The following is a 13,852-nucleotide window of genomic DNA, read 5'->3' as shown; positions in this document are numbered from 1 at the left end:
TTTCAAATGAAGATCCAAATGCATGTTGGGGGTACACTGCAATGGGTCCAACAATTCAACAAATTTTTGAGAGAAATATCTGCACGTCCAGTCTATGGATGGATGTGGTGGACATGAGTATGATACAAACCTGCACAAAGTCAAAGCACGTCATAGAGTCTGTTGTTGATAAGCCCCTTCAGAGAAAACTAGGAAGAAATGGTTGTCCAGTTTTTCCACTGATCCGCTGTAAATCCTGTAAAGCCAGATTAAATTCGTAAGGGATATATTTCAACCTCATAAGGCACTTTGACGTTTCAAAGTTTGATGTTCATCAAGGTCCTTTGTTGTTAAAATTCCCAGTTCTTACACGTCTTGCTGTACCAAGGAGAAGGTTGTGCATTCAATTGACAGTATGACGACAACTCTGATGGCATCTGGTAACTCAAGCGGAAAAGTTCTGACCATCTAGCTCCATACGTGTGTTCAATTCTTTTCTGCCCTTTGTCCTTGCCCATTTGAATAATCCAGCAGACTGTATGCGATCTTCTGACGTGCGTGACTCACATGATGCCAATTCAAATCCAGAGTAGTCCATTTTTGCACCAAATTCTTTCTTGCCGAGCATCTTAAAACATTTTTGGCATCCTGCAAGAGTAAGTTAAATGCAATATGTTACTCACACATATTAAATTTGAGCATTCAATGAAACAGACCAACTGTTATACATTAACAGAACAACAATGTAAACATCTACATATGGATTTTACTGATTCAACTATCAGTATCATTACATTATACATATTGCAAAGAATATGTCCGCACATTTCAATTACCTCTATATGCTCCATGTCCAACAAAGCCTCCACATTTTCCAGTTGCAGGGATATCTGATGCCAGCAAAAGCAAGCACTGCTCTGTAAATCTGATGTCCTGTTAAAGAGCTGTCTTCCAAAATTATGCCTTTGGGCAAGGTATTAGGCCACAAAATATAATATTTTCCCCCTTAAAAAGTTCTTCACAAGGTAAATTCAAACTGACAAAAAAGTAGATGGCTCCGAAATGAAAAAGGGTTCATTTTTGAAAGGTTGGAAACAGTCCATATTCAGTATCAAGCTAAATAAGGCTTGATACTAAATGGTTACTTGATACTGAATATGGTTCCACTAAATAAGGCTCTCCATTCACATACTGGTAATCCTGCCATACTTGTCATTCATATACATTTCCTAACACATCCTCAGGTATTTTCTGCTTTCGCCATTTTTACCATTCTTCATATTTCTCTTCAAATGACTCTTCATATTTCTCTTTTAACAAATGCTTCCAGAGACTGTACCTCTTGTAACAGTAAGGCTGTATTGGATAGACATACTCTTTACCACTGGACCATTTTTCCTTTCTTAGCAAGGCAGAGCCACACTTCTTCCTCTGCGTAGACATTTTCTGTGGGTGTTTTTAGAATGGGATGTAAAGTCTTGCACACCTTTGTACCGTCTCGTCTGAGCTCATAGGTTTGTATACTGTCATGTATACCGTCATACATTTTGGACAAACCACATATTGTAAGAAATTGTCACGGAAGATGCCTGTCCATTTCCTCAAAAACAGAAAAGTCTTGGAATATTGCTTGTGAAGGCAGTGAGGGAACTGATCACTTGATCACCATTGGCCCTCTCCATCTTGCATGTCAGGATGGGCTTCACTCTGCTCCTCTGCAAGGCCCCCCCCCCCCCTTCATCCTCTTCAGTCACATTCATTCTATGCAAATGCACATAAGTACAAATTTAAAACACATTCTGGAAAAACTATATGCAGTCTATGAATATGTCCATTTCAGAGTGAAAAGTCCATTGTCATTTACCTTTTCACCTGTTAAAAAATATTCTCAAAAAAGCAGTCTTTAAGGAATTCACTCAGGGGTGTTTGGAAATGTTTACAATTCAAGTGTATATATTAGTGTACATAGAATTGTTCCAGAAATTGTACTTTGTGTAAAGCTGATGTTGAAAAGAATGATATACGCTGGTGAAACATTTTGGGTTTTCTAGCTATAGCTTGAGCTCTTGATTAGCCTGTATGTAACTTTTTACTTTTATGTTCAAAGGTAATTTTGTACTGACCACAAAACAGGAGATGTTTGCCTCTTCAAATTCAACTGAATCTGAATCGCTGGAGTCAAAGAGAAGATGAATGCTTTGGTCATCTGCTGTTTCGTCTGGAAAACATGCAAACACATTTTCATATTACAATCCATAACTACAACAACAAAGCAGCTACATTCTCAAAATTGAAAATATAACTCTCTAACTACAGGTTAGTACAGAGTGTGAGAGATTAGAATTCACACTGGGTACTACAGCAGTAAATACAGCACCAGACATATTTGAATTTTAGTGGCTTATTGTTTTCCCGTTTCCTTTAAGACCTACTTTGACACAGTATGTAGGAACTTCAGGTACAGCTAACCAAACCTTGTGGCTCAGGTGACAGCCATGAGGAATTCAGCCTGAAGTCGACAGAGAAGGAAGAGCCTTAAGATTTATTAGATTAGATTAATTGGATTTGATTCAGCTTTATTGTCATTGTTGGTCAATGCAACATTATTTTTCAGTTACATTGGTAGATGTATTGCGTCAACATGCAGTGCATTGCGCAGTGCTGATTGTCTGTACTAGTTGTGTGTACAGCCACAGGAAGCAAGGCAGAGTTTACTAGCTGCAGATGAAATGGACCTCTGGGGGGACATCACAATTAATATGATCTATGAGGACGGCACCTTTGAGGGGGTGTCTAGGTGTGTTGTGTGGCCTCCATCCTTTTGCAGCCAGGAGCTTGCCGACCTGTGTGCCACACTTCAGGCAAGACTGGTAGCTGATCCAAAATAAATGGCTACTCATCACAGAAGTCTGCAGATTGAATTGTATTCGGACAGAGGCAGAGACATATGACTCGGAGGCAGCAAAAAGAAATTTCAAACCCCATCTCATGCCCAGGTCTGGCTATAGGTTAACTTTTATTTTTTCCATGTAATGGCTGGGCACTGGAAACTGGTAAGGCCATTAGTTGTTTACAGTTGTGTTTGTGCATGTGCTATTTTTCCTATGTATCAATAAAGTTCTTTCTTGTAATCAACATGTTTCCTGCAAATGTTTTTTTTCTTTCCCCAATAAATTAATATTCATGTCACTCATTATAGTGTAGCCCATAGGAAAACAATAACATGAAAATATACAAGATTGAACATATAAAATGAATATATGAGTGACTACAGTGACTTCAGTGACTACATTATTTTTGATATAGGCTTACTAATTATACACATAATTTAAATTTGTATCCTTATTATTATTATCATTATTATTATTCTTCTTGACTCTATTCTAAGGGAGAGGGGTACTCAAGTTTGTATTGCTATGGCCCAGGGTGACAAATAGCAACAGATCTACCAACCAATCACGAGTGATTTTTCTTGGTGGTTTCATCCAATGCTGGAGTGAGGCAAATTTTAACCAGGTAGTTTCACTGCTATTCATATGATAATTAGCATTCAGAGCTCCACCACTGCCCTCCAAAACCGTTTGTTCTTGACAATTTATGGCATAGACTAACGCAGACTTAACGGGAACGAAATAGCCGTTAACTGCTGGGAATTAGTGAGGTTTGTGGTCGCACATGGGGCTGAAAATCTGTTTTTTCATGCAGTGTCCCTGCTTTGCAGTTACCCCCAGAAAGCCACGGATGTGATCCCAAACATATAGCTCTACCCACTTTCACTGCCACTTCAAGAGATCAAATAGCAATAGTCTCACCATTAGAGACTGCAAGGAAAACCTAATGGGAGAAAACTCTAGTCACTAAATAGCCACCTTAAACCAAAATGCACAATGAGAAACACATACCAAGTTTTAAAAAATTACAGAAATAAAAGAAAGTTGCTTCCTCCCAAAAGAAAAAAACCTCTATACTCATGTATACTTCCCAAATTTGCATTTAAACAAGTAAGCGCACACTGCAATTTTGAAAACACACTAAAGCACGATACGACTACATACTAGTTAACAAACCCCCATTGCCATAGGAAGAAGCAACAGCACAAACCAAACCGAATTAAATTACCAGATAGACCAAACGTCTCCTTACCAAATGATTAATTTGATCTCAGACAAGCCCCCACTTTGTCATAACCCGGCTTCTATGCCATGACAAATACGGAGATGAACACAATCGTTGATGGTAAATTAAGATATTTATTGTACTACGGTAAACGAGGAAATAACCACAAGTATGGAGTGTGTCAGTCAGTAACATCAGTGATGTAGATATGAATGTGTGAGCATAATGGGACATGAGCTGTTGTAAAGTTAAAGAAAAACAAAAGACAAAAAAACGGAAAAGCATACCAACACTGTCGGCAATGAGTCCAAGTGAGAGAGAGCGAACCAGAGCAAAGATGGGCTTTGGCTTTTATCCTCTAGGTGCACTTGCCCAGGCGCTCGAAATCTGGGTGGCTGCCACAACTGCGTTCCTCTGGTACCTTCAAGGACCTTGGAAAACATAGTAACTCGTCAACCACACCCACATCACAACTATGAACATAGAAAGTTTATTCTGGACATTTGGACATTGTGTATTAAAAGTAAAATTATAATCAGAGGATGTGTTTACTTTTATAGATTTTAAAGTAAAATATTAAAACTAAATGATTAAACAATGCCTGGCTAATACAAATGCACACTAGTTCCATCAAAGAACCAAAGCTACCCTATATTCATGGAGTATACCTGCAAGCTTTTTACAAAATGAACTTTAATGGAATTTGAACAAATTTTGACAGATTGCTTGTGGCAGAGCTAAAGAGCTCAATCTAAGAATTCAGCATTTTTCCTGCCGGCCCCTTTAAAAATTGAATCAAATGTCTCTCCTCTCTGCTCCTTTTGTAGTTCAAGGCTGAATCCTTAGCACTATTTTTTGACAAATGTCCAATCTCAAGACATGTTTCTTCTCTCTCTTCTCATCTACCACCTCAAATGCAGCAAAACAAACTAGTCTGGATTATCTCAACCCATCTACCTCTTTCGACTAGATTCATATCTAAGTCCGTACGAACCCATATGTGAATACATAAACTCAAGACTAGCCAGTCAAGCTGGTTCCATCCTGTCCTCCCAGGCACCAGCCAACACAGGACCATCAATTTACGCTCCCATACATCCATCTACGACCCCAATTGATTCTTTCATCCTTCATCCCTCACCCTTTACCCCATCCCCTCATCCCTTGACCCTCAGCCCTTCATACCTCAACTCTTACCCCATCCCTCCATCCCTCAACTTTCCCTCTGGACCCTCAATCCATCCCTCCTACATCAACATGACATCACTTTTGTCCATTTGAGTCCCACCCACTTCAAACCAGTGGGAAGTGCACAGAGAAAAAATAGAATTTTCACTGCCTTTAACAACCAAATTTCATAAGATGAAATACTTCCATAAAACCTTAAAGGGAAATGCTGCACATCAGAAGATGTAGTTCACATACCCAAACTTCTACAGTGACACCTTGACATTGTTTTTTCTTGGCTTTGGCCCAACACCTGTTTTCCAAAATGCACTGTGAAAAAGATGATGTGTTACAATGGTGTAGCGTTGTTTTTCTTTAAACTATTATGGAGAAATTAATAAATGACAAGAGTGACTAAGTTTAAAAAAAGATGAAAATGCTATACTGTGTATTTAAGTCAGCCATGTTTATTCTTGGTCATTGTAAGAAATGCTTCAAAAATAATGTTACCATTTGAAAAGAAAATGTAAACATGTAAATTCTTCCATTTTTTTAACAAGTTTGTTTGTTTTTTTAACCTCGATGGCCTCCTTCATTTGCATCAACACCTCTTTGGACCACATATTGAGAGTTCCCATGAACAGCTGCCAAATGCAAATTCCCCACTTGGAATCATCTCCAGTCCTTTTATCTGCTTAGTTTGTCATCAAAAAACAAGGGAACAGGCCACATGTGACCATGAAACTGATCAACTATGCACAAAATGAAGGGAAATCACTTTATTTCCTAAACGGTTCATATGATATTTTTGTTAAACCTCTTGGATTAAAGCTGAGAGTATACACATCTACAAATCCACCATGGGGGTGTACAGAGGAAATATTGCAGAAGAATGTGTTACTGGCCAAATATTTATGGACCTATCTGTATGAGGCTATAGCATAGCACCATGCATTCTGGGTTCAGAGAACTGTTCCCTCATGATGTCCCCAGATGAAAGTGCCCTCACACAAACAGTACCTCTGTGGTCCTAATCAGTAAACACCAATAAAGAATATTGGATGTACTATCCAGCTTCTTAATCCTTCAATGAATTGAACCACTTTTCATCTTGAAGAAGGCTCCACCATCCATTACACATTTGCAGATGCTGCCTTGAGGGCACAAGATTTCCAATACTCCTTTTTCAGTGCTTCATATGTTGGTACAGAAGGTGTTTCCATCATTGTGTCGAACTTCCATATTTTAACACAATAAATTAAGTTCCTTACAACTGCTTTGTTGGATTGCTTCATTTTCTCTGTTGAATACACAACACATATTACTGCCATAAAGAGGGTGATCACTGTTGCTGCCTTGCTGTGGTTCTTTAAACTATGCTGTCACAAAAATAAATTCAGCATGATACATATTTCTGTTCTTATAAAGGGAGCTGTGAGATACTGATACAGGCTTCTTGCCTACAGGACCAAGATGGGCAAAGAGGATGCTGTGGCCTGCCTGCTGAACCTCCTCCTCCAGCACCTGGATTCAGGGAACTTCACTCTTTGTGGACTTCATCTCTGTTTTCAACACCATCTAAAGGCACCTGATGATCCAGAAGCTACATCCATCTCCTGCACAGTTTCCTCGGTGACAGACAGCAAGCTGTTTTGGTAGGCACAACATCACCTACACACAACACTGGGTGCAGGGTTGTGTGCTGAGCGTGTTTTTCTCTACCCACTGTACACCAATGACTGCAGCAGCCCCCACCCACCACCATATTCCCCAAAATACTCTGCCATTCTTCCTCTTCTCACTGATAACCATTCAGCTCTGGACTATCACAATACTGTTGCACACTTCACCTAGTGCTGTGAGAGTAAACACTTTCATCTCGATGTCCGGAAAACATAAGAAAGAGCAATAGGTGTCCTGTCACTCCCATCCTCATCAATAACGAAACAGCTGAAATGGTTGACAGCTTCAAATACTGCAGACTCACGCTGGACAATAAACTCAGCTTCAACCAGCATACAAAGACTTTTCAAAAAAGGAGTAATCAAAGACTATCAGCCAAATTAGCCTCAAAGGACTCTCTACTCTAAAAGCTAGCAGGACTCTCCTGCCCAGTAAGTGTGAAAGGTACGATGGCATGTAATCAATCATTAAGGAGACATTAAATTAAATGGGGGTGTGTCTCATCTTGAACCCAATTCTCCATGTCTGAATCTCTGTCTGTTAGGTCAAATGCAATGTTAACTCTAACAGCCCCCCCAAAAAATATTAAGCCACTGTAATAATTAATTTCCTGTAAAAAGTAATTGACAACCAAAAAAAAAAATAGCTTCTGATTTCATAAAAATTGCTCCTGGTAACACCAAACTTCACTCTTACAGGCATCTGATCAACATCCAAATCCCTGCTCCCTTCACTGAAAGGTGCAACAGCTGCCTGATCTACTCTAAGAATGAGGCAGTAAAATCATTCAGTTTGAATTTTATAGAGAATGACAAGCCAAGTCCACTGTGTCTAATAACGATGTCAGACACCATCGGGAAGGAGAAACAAGAGATACATTTCTTAATTTATTTCTCTCAAGACAAAACGAGGACATGAATAAAAATCTAAATACATTATACAGTATTTACTCGTACATGATGAGCTTCAAAATAGATGAGATGAGTAGATGAGATTCTTCCAAACAAAACAAAAACTGCTCCTATCTGAATATTTTATGGTGACATAAACTGCAGCTCTACACTCTGTGAGACCAGGTCAAAGATGTGCTTCACCATCCTTAAATTGCATTGAAGCGGTTTTTGTTATGGTCCTTGAGATCCTTGTTACACATTTACTTTCACTTTATGACAATTTTCATAAAGATTCCAGCCTGTAGAGTTGTGTGTGTGTTTGTATACTATGATTATTCCATCAGCACTTCTCCATTTTAATACATAGTATGAACCCAAAATCTTTACATTTGCATCTATGATTTATTATTGAACTATTACTGAAATATTTAGTGCCAGAAGAGATGCCCACACTGTGTAGTGCAAACAGCTGCTCAAATGTCAAGGATGAAACTAGAATGCATTAGGTGGAAGACTGAACTCACTTTTCAACTCAAAAATTCACTTTATTTGGAACACATGTAAACCTGCTTTTTAATGCAAGAATCCATTCAGAAAATCACGTGACAGCATGTGAGAGTACACAATCATGCAGCTTCAGTCAATGTTCACATCAGACATCAGAAGGTTATTATAAAGGTTATTATATTTCTTGGTTTAGCAATAGGTTATAGATTAAGTGTTATAGTGATAAAAATGAGCAAGGGATGGATTTTCTGTGTTTCTCCATTACCAATTAGTAGTGCTAATGTTACTTTCCATACAAACTAATTATAGCAATGATGGCAATGACTAGCCATGACTAGCTATGAACAAGGTTCACTAGTGCAAAGACTCATCTAATTAATAGGTGAGCTTTACGGTATGTATTTTTTGACACCTCTTCTCTATGGGTAACCATGCCCTTTAGTGAGACTATGCTGGCATTTATATATCATTTATAATTCAAAACACTTTGTCTGCTGATCTACAGTATGCTATTCAAGGGTAGCTGGTAGGCTACATGTTACACTATATACTACATGTACATACATGTAAGATCACTTTGTTATGGAGTTCAGTATTTTTAAACCCAAGACTTAAAATGTTTATTCCATTCAAATGATTTATTTAAGTGAAAGTACCAATACCACACTGCAGAAATATTCAATTTCAAGTAAAAGTCATGCACTCAAAACTTTACTCAGATAAAAGTATAGGTATTATGAATAAAATATACTTAGAGTATAAAAAGTCAAAGTACTTGTTCTGGAGAAAATATGTTATTGTCGAAGCTCTCACGTTGTCTTTCGACCACCCTCTGGTAAATAAGCTCTATACATAGACAAAGATCCTGGTCTAGAGTTCAAGATCTCTCAACATCAACCAAAACCTGACCGCATTGCCCTCCCCTCGCTACACTTTTCTCTGGCTTCCGCCACTTCTGCTCTGGTGCTTGTTCGTCCATCCCACAGGCTGCCAACATGCCTCCAAGACAGCGCTCCTAAATCTTTCAAGGTAGGCCTACTAGCAATTGGTCTGCAAGCACTCTCCAGCACCTCTCAGGCATTGAGGTAAGCCAGCATCTGTGTCAAGACTTTTGACCCTCGCCTGTTAAAGCTGATCACCATATTGCCATACGGAGGTGCATATTTATCCAATCATCATCATCATTATCTCATTCACTTTTCTTTCATTCACAAACATTTTGCACACGCACACACACACACACACACACACACACACACACACACACACACACACACACACACACACACACACACACACACACACACTTGCCCATTCCAGCAAGATGTATTTCGGATTCTAAAGTCTACTGTGCAGTCAGATCAAATTTCCACTAGTCCTCCACCAACTGCGTGATTTTCTTCTCACAGATCCTCCCCATGCATAAATGCACTGACAGATCTAGTGTAAACTTGACAAACTCCAGCTGATGTCTCTGCTAGGTCATATAATTTGTGCATTATCCTTCAAGGTTACCCCTTCATTTCCAGTTAAAAAACCCGGCCTTCTCCATTGACACAGTATCTTTGGGGCTGGTTAGGGTGGGCCCACTGTGAGGGATAGGTGGTTAGCCATCTTCTGTGATAGACTGGCAACTTTTCCAAGATGTACTCTTGCTAATTGTCAGCTGGGACTGGCTCCAGCCAACCTGCGACCCTTTGAAAGAATAAGTTGGGAAGCTAATGGATGGATGGATGGTTAGCCATCTCAGTTTCCATCTCTATCTCCTTCTTCTGCACTCTTGGATATTTACCCTATTGTCTGGGGTCAGTTTTAGCAGCGCAGCAAAATTTTCACATTGTGTGCTGGAAACATTGGCCTCATTCTGCAGTTCAGTCAGCATTGCCAACAAGGTCTCACTTCCAAGTCATCACATATGGACGCTTGGTCAGGACCCCTTGGCATCACTCTTTAACGCACGCTGTACCCCTTTAGCGTCATTTTTCAATGTGCAGGATAATCTGTTAGGAAAGCTGTCTCCTAAAACTTACATCTGTATACGACTGCAACAGCAAATACATTTTGTACAGAACGTAACTGCAATCAATTACATTTTTTATGGGCATAATGAGGATATTTTGTCAATTTATGTTGGCAAGTCGCACATATAGTATCTTCAAGTAAAATTTTCACAGACAACGTATTTATTTTCTAATCAATCTTGCAGTATAATATCCATTTGCTGTGGTTACAGCATTTTTTATGGTTATGTTTAGGCACTCACAGTATTTGATTAATGCTAGGGAAAGATTATGGTTTGAGTTAATACAGAAAAAACTTCACAGTGACATCAGACACAACATGTTTATTTAGACTTAACCAAAACCACAATCTTTCCCAACCTTAAACAAAGCACTTTTGTTGCCTAAACCTAACCAAAGACAGGAATCTGGATGCGAACCCCCGTCTCTGGTGTGACATTTGTGCGCTTTGTACGCTTGCATCCAACCACCTCCTAGTGACACTGTTGCCTTTAATAAATGTAGCGCTTCACTCATCGTACCCTACATGTTGAAAATTGACACTAATGGGGTATCCAGTATGTTAAAAAATGCCAAAAAGGCCCTGACCCTTCCATCCGTATGTGACTTGTTGCGAATGAGAACACATTGGCATGCCACTTCATCCCATTTCAACTTACAATGATCAAAAAAATGAAAGCCTTATATTTGCAATAAGTTTGCTCGCAGGTTTGATAGTTTTCCCACACCCAAGTCCAGTTTTAACCATAACAGGAGTTTTTAAAAATGTTTTGGGGGGGAGCTGAATCGATGAGTGTTCCAGGGCCATTCGATCCAGTTGGTGATTGGGGTTTTTGGTGGAGCTCGACAGGCGATGAGGTAATGATCCAAATAGAAAGCAGAAGGCCAGTAGTGACCTGGTGGCAGAGCTGGACTGAAGTGGGTATGATGATCCAAACATGAAAGAGGCAACAAGGAAGGGGCTGAACGTTGCTGTGACCTGGAGCACAAGGAAACGCAAGGTTAGAAGCATGCAAATTCACACGAGGAACAATAGACTGGAACTTGGCCTTACTTTTGTACCACACAGCAGACTGAACGATCTAGCAGAGAGTGGAGGGATGAGCCAGGGCTTAAATACTGAAGCTGGCAGAGCAGTTGATGACTTGATTAGACACAGCTGTGCTGGTGAGTTTGGTGAGAGATAAAGCAGGTGTTCATGCCCAGTTCCAGACTAACAGAAACAAACACACACAGACAGGGAGACCAATGAACTGAGGAAAAACAAGCACATAAAGGAGGAGAAAACAGAGGAGAACACAGGGAACAAGGGAGAGACCTCGTCTACCCATGACACCTTGATAGCGAGCCTCCATTTGTTGTGGTCTACAGGTACTGCTTTCCAGCCTGCTAGGTTGATTTTGCATGCTTCTGGTCTCATTTACAAACATCCTTGTAGCGAAGAACAGGCATTCCTGCAGGTCTGGAACCAGTGGAAATTACACCATACAGTATTTCTTTCGGGATTCGCCCATCTTGCAAGCAACTGACTTGACCAAGCCAGCAAAAGCGCCTTTGAGCGAGCAGAATCATTTTTAAGAGAGTGTAGATGGAAGGCATTGCTTAGCGGCGTGCTGAGCATGCATGCTTGCTACATGTGCATCCTTGTGTTGATGTACAGCATATAGTTTTCCCAAAACCCTTTTGCTGGGTGAGACGTTGTTGTTGCCCTGCTGTTACGTGTGTTCAGCTGATACGTGAGTTTTTAAAAATGTTGTCTAAACCCTCAGTAGTACCTGAGGTCACAGGTTAGGTGCTACACTGCAGGGAATTTCCACATACATCCTCTCTGCTCAAATTTGTCTCAGGTCTCATGACCCATTGGCATGTCATACATATAACTTGTAGTGGTTACTCATTTAAAACCCCTACACATTAACTTAATTTATTCTAACCATGTCTTTCCCCTCTCATTCTCCTCCTGGTTCTATTATCTCCTCCAGTCTCCTCGGCCTCTAGCCTTCATTGCAGGCTAACATCTAATCCTCTCCTCAGGTCTTCAACGGCCCCCTAGCTTTCATCACAAACTAACATCTATCTCTCTCCACTTGCCTTCGATGGCCTCTAGCCTTTTTCGCACTCTAATATCCATCTCTCTCTCTCTCTCTCTCTCTCTCGTGTTCTACCCGCTGGCCTTCGGGAAGCCTCAAGCCTTCGCCGTAGGCTAACAGCCTCTCTGCATTGGCCTTCGACGGCCCTCTAGCCTTCGTTGCAGGCCAACATCTAATCCTCTCCTCCGGCTTTTGGCAGCCTCTAGCCTTCACCACATGGCAAAATTTGTCTTTCTCCTCTGGCCTTGGGCAGCCCACTGGCGTTCATCACAGGCTAATATCTAATCCTCAGGTCATCGATGGCCTCTAGCCTTCATTGCATGGCAATCTCTCTTTTGCTGTTTGTAACTGGCAGTGGTCCCTCCAAGCCACTGTAGGCTTAGCAAGCTTATAGCTTCTCCCACCTCCTGGTTACTAATGAACACTCAGGCCTTACATAAGCAGTGCATGTTAGCTCTCTGGTAGGGTGCTCTTCCTCTCTGGGTTGATGTCTTGGTGATTGCCTAGGGCCTATGTACAGCTTCCCTTGTCATGTTTCAAAGATAGGCATTGTAATGAGTTGGGGCTGCATGCTTATCCAGGGGACAGCCAAGAGACCCCAACACCACTTCTGCTTTTGTTATGTGTGTCTGTAGGTTTGTGATTATGATTATCTGTGTATACTGATGTTGTGTACTTGCTCATTGCTCTGAATTCTTAGTGTGTTTTTTTTTTTTTTTTTTTTTTTTTTTCCAGCGGTGAGTGTGGCCTCTTCATTGTAGAAGAGCCTGGAGGCAAGGTCCCCTCACTGGCACCTGCTACCCTCTCACCTGTGTGCCTGTGGCAACTTTTATTCGGGGTTCATATTTTGTGTGTGTGTGTGTGTGTGTGTGTTGGGTGCTGGCGTTTGAGGCTGCACGTGGTAACTATCCCCTCTCCCACTAGCAGTCATACTTCCCTGCTTTCAGTATAGTTACACGATCCTTTTTATCTAGAAAAGGTTCTTATCGCTTGCTATGTTTTTAGCTCTCGTTAAAGTTATAAATTGTTTTTGTTTCAGAGCCATCGTAAATACCTATGTTGTAGTTTTTAAAAGTGTTCAATAAACTTTGTTTGCCAGATGTAGTGAGAAAGTATGCGTGGGGTTTAGCTGGGTTGGTGTGTGGTCTGAGTACTTCCAGTTTGGATCAAATTAATGATAAACTTTCAGGCACTATTCAAAAGGGGTCGCGTTTTTTTTTTTTTTTTTTTTTTAAATGGGGGGGAAGAGGGAGGGGTTCAAACAAAGGATCAGTGTGCATGTTGTAGGACATGCTACGTTGACTGTGTCTGTTCTAACTCTCTCTTGCTTCAGCCATGGCCAGCAAGCTCCAGGAGCTGAGACACCTACAAGCCGAAAAGGAGCAGCTGATGCAGG

General features: G+C 40.5%; 1 long non-coding RNA gene across 1 annotated transcript; it reads right to left on the bottom strand.

The window, feature by feature from the left end:
• Nucleotides 1-10,674: 10,674 nt before the first annotated feature.
• Nucleotides 10,675-11,511, bottom strand: LOC120793432. The gene is made up of 2 exons (XR_005707983.1): nt 11,421-11,511; nt 10,675-11,345 (listed from the first exon to the last, which is right to left on the bottom strand). It is a non-coding gene; the product is annotated as an uncharacterized LOC120793432 (long non-coding RNA).
• Between the last annotated feature and the right edge of the window lie 2,341 nt (nt 11,512-13,852).

This window comes from Xiphias gladius, chromosome 8 (assembly GCF_016859285.1).
Source record: "Xiphias gladius isolate SHS-SW01 ecotype Sanya breed wild chromosome 8, ASM1685928v1, whole genome shotgun sequence".
NCBI lineage: Eukaryota > Metazoa > Chordata > Actinopteri > Istiophoriformes > Xiphiidae > Xiphias > Xiphias gladius.
The sequence above is the reverse complement of the archived record's forward strand: the minus strand, read 5'-3'. Positions and strand labels throughout refer to the sequence as shown.